This window comes from Notamacropus eugenii, chromosome X, assembly GCF_028372415.1.
Source record: "Notamacropus eugenii isolate mMacEug1 chromosome X, mMacEug1.pri_v2, whole genome shotgun sequence".
NCBI classification, from domain to species: Eukaryota; Metazoa; Chordata; class Mammalia; order Diprotodontia; family Macropodidae; genus Notamacropus; species Notamacropus eugenii.
Window position 1 is genome coordinate 25,479,908 of NC_092879.1, and position 19,370 is coordinate 25,499,277.

At 39.0% G+C, this 19,370-nt stretch overlaps 1 pseudogene; it reads left to right on the forward strand.

The window, feature by feature from the left end:
- Positions 1–4,588: 4,588 nt before the first annotated feature.
- LOC140516155 (RNA-splicing ligase RtcB homolog pseudogene) lies at positions 4,589–18,184 on the forward strand (annotated as a pseudogene).
- The last annotated feature ends 1,186 nt before the right edge of the window (positions 18,185–19,370 follow it).

The window sequence follows — 19,370 nt, forward strand, 5'->3', positions numbered from 1 at the left end:
AGAGTCTTAGGGTCAGCAACTTGCGCAACAGAGACAGTGTGCTCACTAGGGAATATCGTGAGGACACTATGAGACATCAAAACATCAGGACCCTGCAGCATGCAAGCGTTCTTGCTTATGGAAAGGTCCAAATGGGCAAAGTTTACCTTGCTGATTGGAATTTTCATTTTCATTTCTTGCTACAAGGGATGGCTCACTGGGTAATAGAGAGAGTAGAGATATATTCAAAGATGAAAGTAATATAAAAACAAATATAGCACCATCTCTGGCCTACCCACCCAACTTTTATTCACAGATTGGGCTCCTCAGGATAGAAGGATGACAAGGTTAAGATATATTCTGGGTCTCCAAATTGAATCAATTCTGTATCCTTGCTGAATATCCTTTCCATGTTATTTTTAAGTAAACTTTTTGTTAAATGTCTCATTTTGTTCTAACCCTGGGCCTGAACCATTGACAAAACCTGAATCTGGACTAGCCTGGAACATTTGGCATTAATCTGTAGTATTGGATTGGAATGTTCTTGTGGATGAACTGTGATTAAAGTGGGGCAATAAGGAAGAAAGGGAGCACTGGGTGATCAGAGGCTTTGGTACAGGAATTTTGAGCCTTGTGGCTGCTGTGTTCCTGGCAGTGATTTTCATCCACTGATCCAATCAGATTGAGAAGTAAATGGCCACAAGCATTCAGCAACTAGAGACCAATGTGAATATGTACTGGATCTTTTTTTGAAACTAAGTTTTTATTGATATCTTTTGTTTCTTACATCATCATAGTTATCCCTTGTCCTTCCAGAGAACCATCCCATATAAGAAGTAGTAACTTTCAGAGAGAAAGAAAATTAGCACAACTGATCAAAACATTTAAAAAGTCCAAAACCATGTGCAATGTGTAATACCTATGCCCCTCCCTTCTCCACGAAGTTTGATTGAGAGTCTTTTCTCACATCCCTTCATTTGAGTCCTACTTGATCTTTATAATTTTGTTACATTTACTTTTGACTTGTTGGAGTGTGGTTGTTATTCCATTTACATTGTTGTAGTCACTGTGTGTATTGCTTTCTTGGCTCTTCATTCTGCATTTGTACACATAGATTTTTCCAGGCTTCTCTGTATTCAACCTCCCAAGGCTATTGTGAGTATCAGATGAAATAATATTCATAAAGTACTTTGCAAACCTTTAAGCACTTTGTAAATGCTAGTGATGACGATGACGACAACGACGATGATGATATTTACAGAGTAAGGAGCAGAGCAGGGAGAGGAGTAAAGGTACGAGCCTGGCTGCCCTGGCAGCTCAAACTCACGAGAAAATCATTGATTGAAGGAGGGGGTCGCCATATATATATATATATATACATATATTAGTCCTTAGGGAAAATTACTAAACCTTTGTTAGATATGGGTATAGCTAAAATCTAGAGAAACTAAGACTACAAAATAGATTCTTATAGTGGAACTTTTTGATCCCGTTCCTTTCAGTGATGCATATCAGAGCATGAAAATGAACATATCTACTTTAAGAAAGTGTTTACAAAGATATAATTTGTTCCTTCTGAATCTATACATTTTTTCAGATTTCAGGAATCTTTGTTAGGTCTTTTGGTATTGCCATAGGTCTTACCTAAATAAAATTATGAAATCACCTATTTAGCATTGGCATTACTCTCCATAGTTCAGTATCCTCTTCCAAGTAGTTGTGTCTTATCTCTAGCTACTTACACTATGTCATTCACCCTACTTAGGAAATATTCCATTTTCCAAATCTATTTATCCATCAGAATTTAACTCTTCTCTAATCTATTTCTGGATGTCTACTCTCTTACAATCTAATAAACAAATCATTGTTAATGGATTGATAGATGATAATGGGTTGATACGTACTGCTCCTAGGTAACACACTGGCATTTAATAGGATCATCTACTTTACTTGGGAGAGAATTTCTGACAGTATAGTTGAACAACTGGAGAAATATTTTGAAACATGTTCCTTTTCCTACTTTTTGAAACTCACCCCATAATGACTGTTACCAACCTTGCCTATAGGATTTAGAACTGGTAGTGATTTTACAGATCATTCAGTCAAATTCCTTTATTTTTACAAATTCTTACTGCAGAATACTATCCCATTGCATTCATGTACCACAATTTGTTTGACTGTTCCCCAGTTGATAGGCATCAACTTTGTTGCCAATTTTTAGCCATCACAAAAAGTACTACTATAAACGTTTTGGAGTATATGGACACTTTGTATTGATGACCTCTTTGGGATATAAGTCCAGTTGCGGAGTCTCTCGTTCAAAAAAATATAGATGCTTTAGTCACTTTATTTGCATAATTCCAAATTGTTTTCCAAAATGATTATACCATTTCCCAGCCCCACCAACCATGTATTAGTGTATCTATCTTTCTCCAACCCTTCCAACATTATTTCCATTTTTTGTCATTTTGGCCAATTTGCAGGGTGTCTAGAGAAACCTCACGGTTGTGTGGATTTGCATTTCTCTTCTTAGCAATCTGGAGTCTTCATTCATGTTATTGTGAATACTTTACAGTTCTTTTCTGAGAACTGTTTGCTAATATCCCTTAATCATTTATCTATTGGAGAATGACTATCTAACACACATATATATGTGTAACATAATATGTATTATGTAATATATACGTGTGTATGTGTTGTTTGTATATCTTGAATACCAAACCCTTATCAAAGAAATTTGATTAAAAAGTTTTTTTTCCCATTTGACCACTTCCCTTCTTATCCCTGCTTCATTCATTTTTATCTGTGTAGAAAGAAGCCTTTCAATTTCCTGTAATCAAAGTAAGTTATTTTATCTTTTGTAATTTCTTCTATCTCTTATTTGGTTAAGAATACATCTTCTACCCATAGCTGTGAGAGGTACGTGATCTGCTTCTCTTCTAATGTTTAAAAAAACATGATCTTTAATATTAGGTCCCATCCATTTATAATGTATTATGGAATGTGGTGTAAGGTGTTGGTCTAAGCCTAGTTTTAGCGAGACTGTTTTCCAATTTTCCGAGTAATTTTTATCAAAGAAACAGTTGTTTTTTCCCTAGGCAATTTATGTTTTCCACTTTATCAAACACTAGGTTATTGAGGTCTGTTATTTCTGATTCTCTCTTGTCTAGTCTGCTACACTGAGCTGTTGCTCTATTGTTTAACCAGTACCAGATAGTTTAGATGACTACTACTTTATAATATTGTTATATTATACTTATATTATATATATACTTATATATAAGTCTGGAAGCCATTTCCCTTCATAGTCTAGATCTTTTTGTTTTTTCAGATGAATGTCATTGTTTTTATCAGGTTCCATAAAATATCCCAGAGTTGTTGTTATTGTTATTAATTTTTGCTTTCCAATTTATTTCCCTTCCAATTTGTAATATCTTTTCTTTTGTGCTCATTTTAGTTTCAAAAAATTTGTTGGCATTCTAATTTTTGAAATATATGTATTCAATTCATTAATCCTCTCTTTTTCTATTTTATTAATGTATGTTTGTAAGGATGTGATATCCCCCCTGAGGACTGTATCCTCAAATTTGATTAGTATAGCATTAAAAGTCTGAATTAAACTTGGTAGTGTTGTTCTTATCATGTTGGCAGGGTCCAACCATGAACGTTGAATATTCCTACAGCTATTTAAGTTCTTTATTTCTTTAAGGAGCACTTTGCAATTGAATCTATATAAGTCTTTTGTGTGCTTTGGTAGGTCAATCCCCAGATATTTCATGCATTTTGTAGTTATTTGGAATGGTATTTCCTTTTTTATTATTGTTTCTTATGTTTTATTATTATTACATAGAAATGTCATTGCTTTTTGAGAACTTTATTTTGCAATCTGCAATTTTGTAGAAGCTATTTATTGTCTCAGTATCTTTGCTGATTCCTTAGGATTTTCCACTTAAACCATCATACCATCAGAAAATAAGGATAATTTTATGTCCTCTTTACTTATCCTTATTCCTTTAATCTCTTGCTCTTGTCTTATTGTTTTTGCTAGCATTTCCAGAAATATATCAAATGTGGAGAGCATAAAAGAGCCTTGTACTTTGTCAAAGACTTTTTCTGCATCTATTGAAATGATCACAAGGTTTTGGCTGTTTTTGTTTTTAATATGATTAATTATGATCATTTTCCTGATATTGAACAATCTTTGCATCCATGGTATAAATCCCACCTCCATATTAAGGCCCTCTTCTTTTCTCCTCCTCCCTTTTTACTCTCTCTCCACCCTTATCCACTCTGCTATAGGGGAAAGACCTATAGGGTCTTCTCTTTATGAGACCACAAGGGTCACCTTCCCCTTATTGCTAGACCTTGATTTAATCCCAACACATCACACATTCCTTTCTGCGCCCCTGTCCTCTGCCCCCCTCCCCCTTCACATACTCTCCTATGTTGTAATGGTGCAGTAAATAGAGTGCTGGACCTATAGTCAGGAAGGCCTGCATCAAACCTGGCCTTAGATACTTTCTAGCTTTACGGCCCTGGGCAAGTCACTTAATCTGTTTGTCTTGGTTTCCCCATCTATAAAATGGGAATAATAAAATAATTAAATAAGAATAATAAATAATAATAATAGCACCTATAAAATGGGAATAATAATAGTGCCTACCTCCTAGGATGGCTGTGAGAATAATTGCAAAGTGCTTAGCATAGTGCCTGGCATATAGTAAGTACTATATAAATGTTAGATTTTATTATTTTTATCATTAATGTAGCCCCATGAAGCAATCAAACATTGATTCACCTGTAGTCAGGGTGTCACTGGTGTTGTCCATAATGCCCCTTCACTCTTACCCCTACCAGATTTCCACCCTCACTCCTTTTCCTTTGTGTACATTTAGAAAAAAGTCTCTCTGATCTCTCTGCTGTCTCTCTGTTGCTGTCCTTGGCTGCTACAGTTATTCACTCCTTCAGCATTTCTGTTGTTTCAGGTGTTTGAGAAGCAAGCAATCTCTTCAGTTCTGGTTTCCTTTCTAAAAGTATTTCAAATGTGTCTTTATTATTGAATATCTATCCTTTTTCATGTGTGGTTAAGCTCAGATTTACAGCGTAAGTCACCTTGGGCTGCATCATAAGTTCCATTGCTTTTTTGGAAAACATTATTCCATTCCCTCCTGCATTTTCTCTTGAATATGCCCCCTTCTCACGCCTGATACTGCTTGTGTGTTCGTCCTTCATTGCAAAAGAAGATCATGCCATCAGAGAAATAATGACATGACTTGCACTTGACTTTGTTTTGAGTAAGGGAGGGCTGTGCAGATCACCAGCCTCACTTCTCCTCCAGAGCCTTTTGAATCCAGTGACCAGATATTCATCAGGATGACTGGAGATGACCCAGGATGAGGCAATTGGGGTTAAGTGACTTGCCCAAGGTCACGCAGCTAGTGAGTGTTAAGTGTTTGAAATGAGATTTGAACTCAGGTCCTCCTGACTCCTGCACTGATGCTCTATCCACCACACTACCTAGCTGCCCCTCTGATATTGCTACCACACTTTTGTAGCGCCTCTTACCTTTATTCCTTGGCTATTGCAATAGCTGCTGGAGGGGAGTGGTTCTGCCTGCCTCAAGTCTCTCCCCACTCCAATCCATTTTCCATTTAGCCACCAAAGTGATTTTCCTAAAGTATAGGTCTGACCCTGTCACACCCCCACCCCCACTCAGTAAACTCCAGGAGCTCCCTAATGTCTCCAGGAGCAAATACAAAATGCTTTGTTTGGCATCCAAAGCCCTTCATAACCTAAACTCCTTCCACAGAGTCCTTGTGACTGTTTTGTAAATAAGACATTCCATTTCTTAGCTCAGGGTATTTTCTCTAACTGTTGCCCATGTCTAGAATGTTCTCCCTTCTCCTCTCTGACTACTGACCTCCCTGGCTTCCTTTATGTCCTAACTAAAATCCCACCTTCTACCATAAGCCTTCCCCAACCCCTCTTCATTCCAGTGCCTTCCTTTTGTTCATTATTTCCTATTTCATCTGAATAGAGGTGGCAGAGCCAAGATAGTGGAGAAAAGGCAGGAAGTTGCCTGAGCTCTTCCCAGTTTCCCTCAAAACAACTTTAAATCATACCTCAAAATAAATCCTTGAGTGACTACCTACAAAAGGATGAGGTGAAACAATTTTCCAGCCCAAGATATCTTAGAAGGGCGGTAAAAGGGGAATGCAGCCCAGTGTGGTCAATGTCTAGGCAAGCCAATGGGAAGCCCCTAGCCTCAGCACAGATCATCAACCAGGGCCCATGATCCTGGCCCAGGAGGCCAGTAGCATAGCAGGCCAGTTGTGAGGCTTCCAGCATCCAACAAAGCAGGCAAACTGCAGGCCCTGGAACCTCCAGTGCAATAGGCTTAACTTAATAGGCTGAGCAACCCCAGTGGAGTGGGCAAACTGCTAGCCCTGGAGACCCTGGTGCAGAAAGCCAGTGAACATCCTCCAGCATAAGAGGCTTGAGACAGTGCCCCCTGTACCCCAGGAGCAGAGCTCAACTTTATGGGCAAAAGACAGAAATATTCTGACCATAGAAAGCTAATATGGCAACAGGGAACATCAAAATACAAACTCAGAAGAGGACAATAATGTCTATATTTGAAGCCTTAAAGAGAAATATGAATTGGTCTCAAGCCTAAAAAGTCCTCCTGGAAGAGCTCATAAAGGATTTTAAAAATAAAATGAGAGGTAGAAGAAAAATTGGGAAAAGAAATAAGAGTTATGCAGGAGAATCATGAAAAAAGAATCAACAGCTTAAAAAAAGAAAACAGCTTAAAAAGTAGAATTGGGCAAATGGAAAAGGAGGTACAAAAGCTAACTGAAGAAAATAATTCCTTAAAATTTAGAATTGTGTGAGTGTAAGCTAATGGCTTTATGAAACATCAAGAATTAATCAAACAAAATCAAAAGAATGAAAAAAAGAAGAAAATGTAAAATATATCATTGGAAAAACAACTGACCTGGAAAATAGATCCAGGAAATCTAATTTAAGAATTATTGGACAACCTAAAATCCCTGACCAAAAAAGGAGCCTGAATAGCATCTTTTAAGAAATTATCAAGGAAAACTGCCCTGATATCATAGAACCAGAGGTTAAAATAGTCATTGAGAGAACCCACTGATCACTTCCTGAAAGAGATTCCAAAATGAAAACTCCAAGGAATACCATAGCCAAATTCTAGAACTCTCAGGTCAAGGAGAAAATACTGCAAGCAGACAGAAAGAATGATTCAAATATCAAGGAGCCATAGTAAGGATTATACATGATTTAGCAGCTTCTACATTAAAGGATTGGAGGACTTGGAATATGATATTCTGGAAGGTGGAAGAGCCTGGATGACAATCAAGAATAAACTACCTAGCAAAATTGACCACAAGGATTCAGGAGAAAACATGGACATTCAATGAAAAAGGGGGCTTTTGAACTTTCCTGATGAAAGGCTAAACAGAAATTTTGATTTTCAAATATAAGATACAATAGAAGCATAGAAAAGGGAAGTGTTGCACCATACAATGGGGACTGATTCATTGTGGCCAGAAGAGGCTGAGGGGACTGAGGCAGAGCTGGGGTCAGGGGTTACCATGAGCCACAGCTACAATGACTAGCTTTGGACAAGACTCACAAGAGCTGCTGGAGGATCAAGAGTGGCTTCCTGCCAAATACACAGGTGAAAGGAGTGTTCTTTGTGAATGATCCCCTGTTGTTTGAGCTATTAAGAAATGCCTGTTGAGGTGGAAGTATTAGTGGCTTCCTGCCAGCAATGAAACAGATTGGCAATGTGGCAGCTTTACCTAGAATTGTTCATAGATCTATTGGGTTTCCTGTTGACCATTCTAGTTATGGATTTGCTGCTGGAAATGGAAATGGAAATATGGCTGCTTTTGATATAAGTGACCCAGAAGCCATAATGTCCCCAGGTGGTGTCAGATTTGGCATCACCTGTGGTACTTGTTTTCTGAAAACCAACCTTAATAAAAGTGATATCCCATTTGTGAAGGAGCAACTTGACTAAACCACATTTGACCACATTTCTGTTGGGGTGGAATCAAAAGGAGTTATCCCAATGAATGCCAAGGACTTAGAGAAGTCTCTGGGGATGGGGGTGGATTGGTTTCTATGAGAAGGCTATGCCTGGGCTAAGGACAAGGAGTACTCAGAGGAATATGGGTATGGTCACAAGCTGACCCCAACAAAGTCTTCCTCAGGGTTAAGAAGAGAGACCTTCCACCACATGGGACCCTGGGAGCAATACATCATTATGCTGAAGACCAAGCCATAGATTATATGTTTAATGAGTATGTTGCTAAGAAGATGGACATTGACCACAAGGGACAAGGGCATGTGATGATCCACAGTAGCAACAGAGGCCTGGGCCTTCAAGTAGTTACAAGTGCACTGTGGCTATGGAAAAATCTATGAAGAGAGACAAGATTACCACCAGTTAGCCTGTGAACAGATTAACTCCCCTGAGGGGCAGCCACTGGAAACTATTCCTGGGTCACGTGCTTCTTTTCTAGATCCAATAGACTTTTACCAACATCTTTAACACAAACCCTGAGGACTTGGACCTCCATGTGATCTATGACATCTCTCACATTGCCAAGGTGGAACAACAGGTGGTAGATGGGAAAGAATGGACCGTACTGGTGCACAGGAAGGGGTCCACTCAAGCTTTCTCTCTGTACCATCCCCCCATTGCTGTGGATTACCAGCTGACTGAAGAGCTAGTCCTCTTTGGGTGACCCATGGGAACCTGTAGCTATGTTCTTCCTGGTACTGAGCAGGGCATGACCTTTGGAACAATCCACTGTGGAACAGACATTATAGGTGATGTCCATCTTTCCTTCTGTTATTAATGTTTTCTCTGTTGACTTATCTGCTTATGTTCAAGGACTCTGATAGTTCTTCTTCCTGAGATCTTTGGTCATTTCCGTCTTATTTTTCCCCCCATGATTGTCCCCTATTCACTTTCTGACTCTCTCCTCTGATGGTGGTTTCCTTGGGGGCTGGATCTCCAGTTCACCTGTCTAGGTCTCTATGTGACTTTTTGGTGGTCAGAACTGGCCCCAGCTGAATGCTGTGCTCTTTCTTTCAGACTTGGTGGAATGCTGCACAGTCCCCCACACTCATGGTATCCTGTTCCACACCAGGTTCCTTAGTTCCCTTGACTTGGCAGCAGCAGTTTAGAGCTTTTCTTTGCTGGTACCACTGCCAGAGAACTGTCACACTGGTGCTATGGGGGTAATCATGAGTCTTTTACTCATGATTTGCTGTGGCTGCCTGGCTGTCTGTAATGGCAGGGGAAGATTTTCACAGTCTGGAGCCATGGTGTACACTGCACTAGAAGGAAGGAGAGGGGACCAGGACATAGGAGTTGGGTCCTTGGATTTGCCAGTGCAGCCTTGCACTGTTGTGTGCAGTTGTGTGGAAGGTATGGGTGCTAAGTGAACTCAAGGTCAGTGAGCATCATCTCTTGGGTTGGTTGATTTTTCACACTCTTTTGGATTCTACATGTCCTAAACCATAGAGGCAGATGAAGTTGTTTTATTTTTGATTCATAATTTCTGTTTGGAAGAGCTTTGAGAGAGTGTGAGGATCAGAGAAAATGCTGAGTCCACCATCTTGTGACTCGGGAGTTCATGTGCTCGGTCTTTAATAGCCATGGCCCAAAGATAATAAATGTCAAATGTCATTTGGGGAATTTACTTAACTTTGTATTTGGGATGATTAAAAATTTTCAGATTCACCAATTGCGATGGACCAGGGCCCTTTCTACAACTGGAATTGGGGATTGAATTGTGATACCATGGAAGACTGGATTTGCAATCAGAGGTTCTGTGTTCAAATCCCAGCTTTATCACTTACTACTTATATAACCTTGAGCAAGTCAAATCATATCTTAGGTCTCACTTTTCTTTTTTATAAAATGAGGGGATTGAACATGATGGACTTGATTTTTTAAGCCTCTTCCAGCTTTAAATCTATGATCTTATGAATGCTTGGGACTTTTTATATTAAAAGCTGAGCCATGTAGACTTTGTTAAGACCCTTTAGGGGAAGTCAGTTGAAAGGACAGCGCCTGAACCTCTCCAAGATCCTAGAGACCTTTCCTGAATTAAGGACATGAACAAATGTGCCAAACACAAGTAAATTAATTTTCCGAGGGGAAGAGGGTTTAGGGGCTGTGTCCATTTAAAAGGAAAGACAGCTTCTTTTCTCATTCATGACCTATTAACTCTAATCATTTTTGTCTGTGGGACTTTCAGAGAACAGTGGGTGAGGGACTTTGGGGTACCCTCCAGTGCAAGCCCTAGGTACTCTCCCTTGTCTCAGCAGAAATGGTGACTGTTCTCACATGGCAACAATAGCACATATGCTGGCCTAGATAAGACTCTGGCTTCCTCTCTTGCTTTTTTTTCTGTCTCTATCACCAAGCATAGTTGAGCAAATAGTGATTATAAGATGGTCATTCTAGCATCAGTAGCTGCGTTTAGGCTTTGGCATAGTGAGGAAGCAGTACTTCTTCATGGAGGAGAACACTCAGCCTAGTAGAGGGAGACAGGGAAAGTGGCAGTATGGGCAGGGAGTAGCATTACTAACTCCCCCTTCTTCCACTAAAGGATGTAGAGTTTGGCCTGGGGTGGGAGGAGCTTGGATTCTGGCATAGTGGGTCAGGAGAAGCACTCTGCCCTTTCTGGGGCAGCAGAACATGGACCCCAGTGGCAGTACAGTGGATAGCAGCACCAGTCCCACTAGCAGCAAGTCCAGTATAACCCTTTGCTTGCTATAATCTATAACTGATAATGCCCTTCCATGCTGCTGCCAGAGTGATCAAGGTATAGCTCCTTCCTAGGGAGAGTTTGGGGGACCATAATATAGAATATTTGGGAGGTGCCTTGCTTCTAATGACAAGAGGGAGGTAAAATTATTTACCTAGTCCCTGTGGAATAAGGGAGAAGTCCCTCAACAACAAGGGATAAAGATTGGGTACTTCCTTGATGGGACTCCCAGGAATGAGGAGGCCCTGGCTGGTGGGCCTAGGGAACACTGAATGAGTGGTAGTACAGGGAAAATTCTTGTCTTGAGTCTGGATGGGCTTCATACAAGAGCTCCCTTAGCTACTTTACTACAGACAATCTTGTGTAAAGGATCAGCAACAGTGCTGGTTGTCATCATCTGTGTTGTGGCCCTGATATTCCTGGGGTTGTTCCCACTCAGCAGACTGTTGAGATCTGGGACCTTGTCCTTCTGAAGAGCAAAGGTGAAGTCTGGGATTTCTAATGTCTATTCCCCTCCATACATGGTCATTTCTTCAGGGTTCATCACATTGCCTATTGTCTCTTTTTCTGTCTTTCATTTTTTTTACCTGCTACATTAAGCTCAGATTTCAGTGTTGGTTATACCAGGTTCTGTCTAGTAATAACCAAAAGATCATTTCAGACGTTGAAGATTCTCTAAAAGAGTCTTTAGGACCTTACCCACCATGGCACAGGATGTACAGGTAACATCTACCCTACTTAGACTTAGTGCAATTTTTCCTTAAAAGGTAGCTGAACTGTCCTTAAGACATAATTGCTCCAAAGGAATAATATTGTAATTGTTGACAGAGCTTCCAAATTGCTTAAGTACCAAAGCTAGCACCTGAGAGTTCATAGGCTCCTCAGGCTTGACATGACATATGCTTTTGGCAAATATGGAGGTGTGGGAAGCTGTACCTGACTGAATCAATGCTCTATCCTTGCAGAATATATTTTCCATGCTATTGTTAAGTAAACTTTTTATTAAATGGTTTGTGGTCGTTTCATTCCAATGCTGAACATGATCTGCTGGACCAGTGTGAGTCAGACCTGGCCTATGGCAAATACATCATCAAAGAGAAATTTTGTAGGAGGTGTATAATAAAGGATATCATCAGGGTCAGATTTATAATTGGAAGAGAAGATAGATTTTCTTTTTATAGCAAGAGGGAAGGCTAATTGGTAGCCTCACATTTCATTGGTATCCATACAGTGTCAGGAGAAGGTCCTTAGCATGTTGGTGCATCCCTTCTGGAAGATTTATGGGGAGACTTCGACTACAGTTGCATTGGATAATAGGTATAGATGAATTGTGATCTGCATTATTGGATGACTGTCCATGGCTGTGAAGTCACAGATACATCAGAAGGCCAAAGTAATTACCATATGAGGTAGGTAGCTCAAGGATAAGGATGAGGAAAAAGATTCAGTGAAGGAAAGTAGGTTGTCCAGGGTCACAGAACTCATTAATGGCAGAACTAACGCTCAAATCTAGGACTTCTGTTTTCAAATCCATGTTTCCATAGTACCATGCTGCGGATCTGGGGAGCTGTCATAGAAGAGGTCACACCTCAGTTGTATTTTGAAGGAAGTGAAGGATTTCATCAGATGTTTTGGGGGAGACTAAGGGGGGATATTCATTTTAGCCATGAGGGGATCAAAGCCACGGAGATTGGAGAAGGTAGGACAAGAGGTAGGGAGTACTTCTTTAGTGATTTTGTTTTTGATTCTCATGCATGTAGGTCTAATAACAGTAACAGTTCACATTATATAGCACTTTAAGGTTTACAAAGCATTTTCTTCACAACTTTTTCAGGTTGGCAAATCAGAGATTATAATCTGCATTTTACAAAGCAGGAAATTGAAACTCAGGTTTAGGACTCAAATTCGTTTGCTGATTTGAAGTCCAGTGTACTTTTCCCTAGGCCACAATGCCTCTCAATCTATACAGTAGATTTAGTTTATATATTTGGCTAGTTGTTGTTCAGTCATTTTTTATTCATGTCTGACTCTTTTTGACCCCATTTGGAGTTTTCTTGGCAAAAATACTGGAGTGATTTCCCATTTCCTTCTCCAGCTCATTTTATAGGTGAGGAACTGAAGCAAACAGATTGAAGTGACTTAGCCAGGATCAGGCAACTTGCAAGTGTCTGAGATTAAATTGGAACTCAAGTCCTCCTGGCTGTAGGCCTGATACTATATATCCACTGCACCACCTAGTTGCCTTTAGTATAGCTGTGTCCACGGGAAAAGAACAGATTGAAACATACCACATGAGGCATCACAGAAAAGACAATATGGCTCCATGAGCTAAGCATCTGGTTGAGTACTATGAGTCCTCTTTGTGTGCAACCGACTTACTGGGTAAATAACTTAATTGACAACAATCCATTTCCTCATCTGTAAAATGGGAAAAATATCGATGAAGTGTGTTAAATGCCTGCAGATATGAATTGCTTGAAAAATACTTATAAAAATGATCATCAATAACCTACCAGTAACATAGCAGTTTTTTTATGAAAGCATTAGTTTTTGGAATATCTCTTTTTTATGATTATGAAAAGTTCATCGATTTCACTAAAATTCCCAATGAAGCTTCTAAGGCTATTTCCATTTGACGTAAGAGAGTAGAACCACCAATTATGATGTAGTGAATCTACATTGTGATCTAGCTGTGCCGTTTAGTAGTTGTATGACCCTGGACAATAAGGGCTGTGCAGCCAACCTCAGATTATCATTGTGAGGAAAGTGATTTGTAAACACTAAAGTGTTATCTAAATATGAAGTGTTGTCATTACTAAGTTTGTGCCCACATGGATCTTTCCAGAATGAACACTTCCCATCTCCACCTGTTGAAATTTTTCCTGTAGCACAGTAGAAAGAACATGAGATTTGAAATCAAAAGACCTGGGTTTGAGTTCTAATTTTGCCCTTGATTACTTGTGTGTTTTAATAAGTAGAAGGACTTTTAAATTTAGTTGGGAGGGGCAGAATGACTTGAGCTAAAGAAGGAGGAGAAGGAACTGTGAAGGTAATTTTGAGAGGTCCAAAGTGATAAAGAAAGCCATCGATTGAATTTGGGGAGGGGGGATTTTGGGAAGATTTGAAAAGTTGGGAAAAAAACCTCTTGAACTGAGTAGAAGTGTGGTAATAAGAAAAGGTAAGAAGTTAATAAGACAATGGAAAGGAAGTTGAATGTGGCTGTCAATGTGCTGACTTGGTGAAGAGAGTGATAACTCCAGAATTGGGAACCCCCCAAAGCAGCTTGCCATACTAGATCTCTAGGAGAAACCCTACCAAGAACAGGAGAGCACGAAGGATCTCACTTCTGGAAAGGTCAGAAAGCAGAGAGAACATCACAGTTGCCTTCATATAGCGTGGGATGTTTGTACTTTTGCCAAGGCCAAGTGGCTACAATCTGTGCTCAAAGGTCAGACTGGTCTTCTGTTTTAATAATATTTTTTCCCAATCACATGTAAAAACAATTTTTAACATTCATTTTTTTTAAAATGTTGAATTCCAAATTCTCTCCCTCCTTCCCTCCCCTCTCTCCTCCCTGAGATGGTAAACCATTTGATGTAGGTTATACATGTATAATCAAGCAAAACATTTCCATGTTAGTCACAATGTGAAAGAAAACACATAACTGTTCTTTCTAGAGAGAAAAGGGTGGAGTTTGAGAAATGCCTTCCCACTCTCCAGGTTATCAGTGTTATATTTATGAAAAAAAATTGAGAAGGCTCATTGAGAAGGCAGAAAAGAAGGGATTTCTAAAGGCAAAAGAAAATCCTGACCTGGGTAAGGAGTTCAGAGAGTGGAAGGATATGACAAAAAATGGAGGGTGGAATAAGCACAACCAGCGAATACTCAGAGCCAAGAAACAGGGTGGAGGAGCGTTGACTTCTGGAGCACAGGAACTAGAGACTATAATAAATATGTTTTGATTGATTGATTGATTGGTAGAAAAATATAAAAGCTTGGCATGCTCCTGGAAGAAGAGTATCCAAGGTGCTAACATTCAGAATGAACTGAGGATGATATAGAAAGCCCAACAACAAAAAGGAGTATGGTTATATTGGACAAAAGAAGAGGATTCCCCTAAACAGTTAGACAAGTGCTTGGTATAGATGGGAATATTATTATGGAGAGAAGATGGAGCTGTTCAACTCTTATTTTGCTACTGTTTTCTCTGACCTGGAAAGGCCAGAGCCCAAATGACTACTCGGGAGTCGATAATGATGACCTAGTTAGAGAGCATCTACTTACTGTGGTTGAGTTCATGATCCTGGGGTCCAGGAGCATGCCAAGCCTTTATATTCTTGGGTCAGGTTTGGAGGAGTATATATATGACACTGATTTGCAAAAAAGGGAGCTAACTCTGAGTCCGTGTGCTTGTTTTCAACTCAACAAAATTCTACAGTGTACTATTAAAAGATGGCTAATGAATATCTAGAAAAGAAAGCCCTGATCACAAAGAGCCAGCAATGATATATGTGGTGACTTTGCACAGTGGGATAAGGAAAGTATGTTCTTTGGCACCAAAATTAAGTAATCAAGACATTTTAATACTTTAGATACTTCAAAAATTCAATGATTTCATCCAGGTGGATGCTTGTTCCCCTCTTGAATGAGTTTCCTCTGCATGTGGCATTAGAGAAGGACTTGAGTGAAAGAAAAAACCCCACAACCAATAATACATCAATATAGTCCTACCCAAAGATAAAATTTAATTCCTTCATTAAATTCCTTCATTTAAGCCTCTGTAATTCTGTTATCTTCTGCCTTAGCAGAGGAAACACAATTGAATTTAGTAAAAACTCAAGCGTGTACCAGTTAGGAGGTGATCTAGTGCCTGGAGAGCTGACTTTGGAGTCAGGAAGGCCCAGATTCAAGTTCTTATCTCTTACATGTACTAACTGTGTGACCATGGGCAATTCACTTTACCTGTGGATTTCCCAGACAATTTTCTAAGACTATAAAATACAGACTAGTTACTAATCTGCATTGTTAGATGGAGGTTCTACACTGGGATTTACACTGAGTGGTTCCTACAACAGTGAAATCATAGATAAAAGCCTGGGGACTGGGGAAGATGGATGGAAAAAACATAGTCTCTTCTTTCAATAGAATATGCGCAGGCAACTGTGAATAAGACGGAATTCAAGAACTGCAAAGGAAGGGGTCAAAGTGCTCTGACAGATTCTAGGGAGAAAAGATTATTTCCATCTGGAAGAAGCAAGAAAGGCTCCATAAAATTACTGGATGATTTATCAAGAAAGAACCTTAGAGACCCTGCAATCAAGCCTCTTCTTTATAAATGAAAGATTTGAGACTAAAACACAAGTCTTCTGCCTCCAAATCTAGGTGATCTTTCCAGTGTTCCCTACATAATCCTACTTATGGAAAATGTGGGATCCAAGTTGCTCCTTAAAAAAAAAGAGGGAGGGATTGTAAGGGAGGTAATGAAAAATTTGGGAAGGAAGTCAGATAGACCTCTCATAATAGTGGAGAAGTATTATTTTTAAATTGATTGCTTTTTCTTTTAGAGGCTAATGTGAGCAACATTAGTTATCCTTTTAAGCACAGTGACTTTCCTAAGCAAACAAAATTTCCTGTTGAGGAGTACAAGTTGTTAAATTGTAGAACACAGAGCTATTTGTAAGCTTTGCAGGACCATATTTCACTGTGTGGGTTTGCACGCTGAAGCAGTACTTGTTGCTATGAGACCAGTCCCACAGCCTCTGTCTTCTCTTTGCTACAGTTTTATTTGGTATTGCCTTGTGTTTTTTTTTTTTTACAGTGTATTAAAGAGACCCCTCCAAATAATTCAGTTACTTAGAAAGTAAATATTTCTACTTTCAAGAGTCATTATTACTCAGAGCTTCAGGTCAGATTATAGGTCATGCTTCATAAACAAGATATTTTTGGTTGTTGCAGTATTCAATTTTTTTATTGTTCTTTCCTTTTATATTACGTCTATTATTTGCCTGGTTCTGCTTTTATCACTGCATCAGTTCATAGAAGTCTTCCCATGCTTCTTTGTATTATTCAAATTCATAGTGTGTGGCCCAGTGATATTCCACTCCCCATGTGATAGGTACGTACTATTTTTACAATTTCTTGCTACTGTAAAAATTTCTGCTGTGAATTTACATGTGCATATATGTATGTATGTGTATGTATATATACATACATACATACACACACATATATATGTATATTAAACCTTTCTGTGAGCCCCTTGTTGGTATATGTCTAGCAGTAGGATATCTGGGTCAAAAGATATGGTTATTTTAGGCACTTTTTTCAAAAGTGCAATTCTAAATTGCTTTCTAGAATGGTTGGGGCAGTTCATGGCTACACCAATGGTATATTAATGTGTCTGACTTGCTGCAGTCCCTCCAGTATCGACTAATTCCATCTTTCGTCATCTTTACCAATCTGTCGGGTTTGAGGTAAAAGCTCATAATCATTTTGATTTGAACTTTTCTTCTTAGATATTTCGAACAGTTTTTCACATGTTCATAGCTTGCATTTCCTTTTATGAGAACTACTTTTTTTCATTTAAACAAGTCTTCATTGATATTTTCTGATTCTTAAATCATCATAATATGTGATGTATCCCTTCCCTTTCCCTCCCAGGTAGCTATCCGATATGACAAATAATATTTTTTTAGAAAGGAAAAGGAGGAAAAATCAGCACAACTGTTTGATACACTGAAGGAGTCCAAAAGCATGTGTAATGTATAACACCTGTGGACTTCCCGCTTCCACAAAGGGGTAACTTGGGGGTATCTTCATTCAAGTTCCATTTGATCCTTATATTTGCTTTTGATTTTGGGGTGTGTTCTTTCTATTTGCATTGTTATAGTCACTATATATAGTTTTCTTGGGTCTGCTTACATCAGGCTTCATCAGTTTATATAAATCTTCCTGTGCTTCTATGTATTCATTACAAACATTTCTTACAACACTTGTTCATCTTTTGTCCTGTATGGCTAAGCTCAGATTTGTGGGATATATCACCACCTGGGCTACATCCTGAACTCCAGTGCTCTTTGGGACATATTATTTTATTCTCTCACACTTTTTCTAGTGGTTGTAGAATAACCTTGTGTTATTTTAGTAACCTTTCTTTTGTATTTGAAGATTTTTCTCCTGATGGCTTGCAGAATTGTTGTTTCTGAATTGAATTATTAAATTTAACCACCATGTGTCTTGGATTTTACAGCCTTGGGTTTTTTTTTTTCTGGAGGTGATCGGTGAATTCTTTTAATATGAATTTTGTTTTCTATGATTAGAAGTTCTGGCCAGTTGTGTTCTTCTGGGAGATCTATGAACCTTAGTTTGTCACATCTGTGCATGCTATGTTTGAGATCAGTATGTTTTGCTTATATACAGTAAATAAATAACTTTTAATTAATTATATTACATTTAAATTAATTTAAAATAACTTTTAATGTTATTGTTTTTTGCTTCTCTTCTTCTAGGTTATTCTTCACTTCTGTGTACTTACATTCCCAATCTTTCATTCTCTCTTTTGTTTCTTTGGTGACGCTTGACATTGCAGATTCCAGTTTTTCTGTTTTGTTCATTATAAATTCTGCTCTCATAATTCTCATTTCTCTTTCAAACCACTCTGGAATAGTGTGTTATAATTCCATGTTCTCCTCACATTCTACAATGTCCTCTTTCTCATCAAGTGTTGGATCATTTCCCTTTATTTTCCAGTATTTATTCAGAGATTGTTGAACTAATTTATTACATCTGAAGACCATATTTCCTTCTGTTGTTACTGCTTTTCCCTGTTGATTTATCTGCTTATGTTCAAGGTCTTTGATATTTCTTCTTCCTGAGATCTTTGGTACTTTCAGTCTTCCCTCTTCTCTTCATTTTCCTTATCAGCCACTTCCTGACTCTCTCTCCTCTGATTATGGTTTCATTTAGGGTTGAATCTCAAAGCTTTTGATCTCTTCTGATAGTGGGCAAATGATCATTTGTCAGCCTAGGTCTCTGTCCCAAGTGACTTTTGGATGGTCAGAACTGGCCCCAGCTAAGACACTGTGCCTTTTCTCTTGGTTTTGGTGAAGTACTACTTGGTGAAGTACTATACAGCTCTTCAAATGCACTGTGTCCTGTCCTGGTGACTGTCACACTCCCTCTGTGTTTTATAGCATTGGTACTTCTGGGTTGGCAAGCTTTTAATTCTGAAGAACTATGGACAAGCTGGCTGCCAAAACCCAGGTAAATTTCGGTTGCCTGGAGCTGGTTTCTCTACAGCACCAGAAAGAGGGAGGGGGAGACCCTGAAGCAGGGATGGATTTTGATGTAAACTTATGTTGTAGTCTAGGGTCTGCTAGTGTGGTCTCACTGCTGATAGGGTGGGAGGTGGAGTAGGCATGCTGAGTGACCTTAGGGTCAGTGAGCATAAGTCCCTGGACTTTTTGGGGGAGGGGTTGGGGTTACCTTTTTTTGGATTCTGGGTGTCCTAGATCATGTTGACAGTTGAAGTTGCCTTATCTTTAGCATATAATTTCTGTTTTGGAAAGGTCTAAT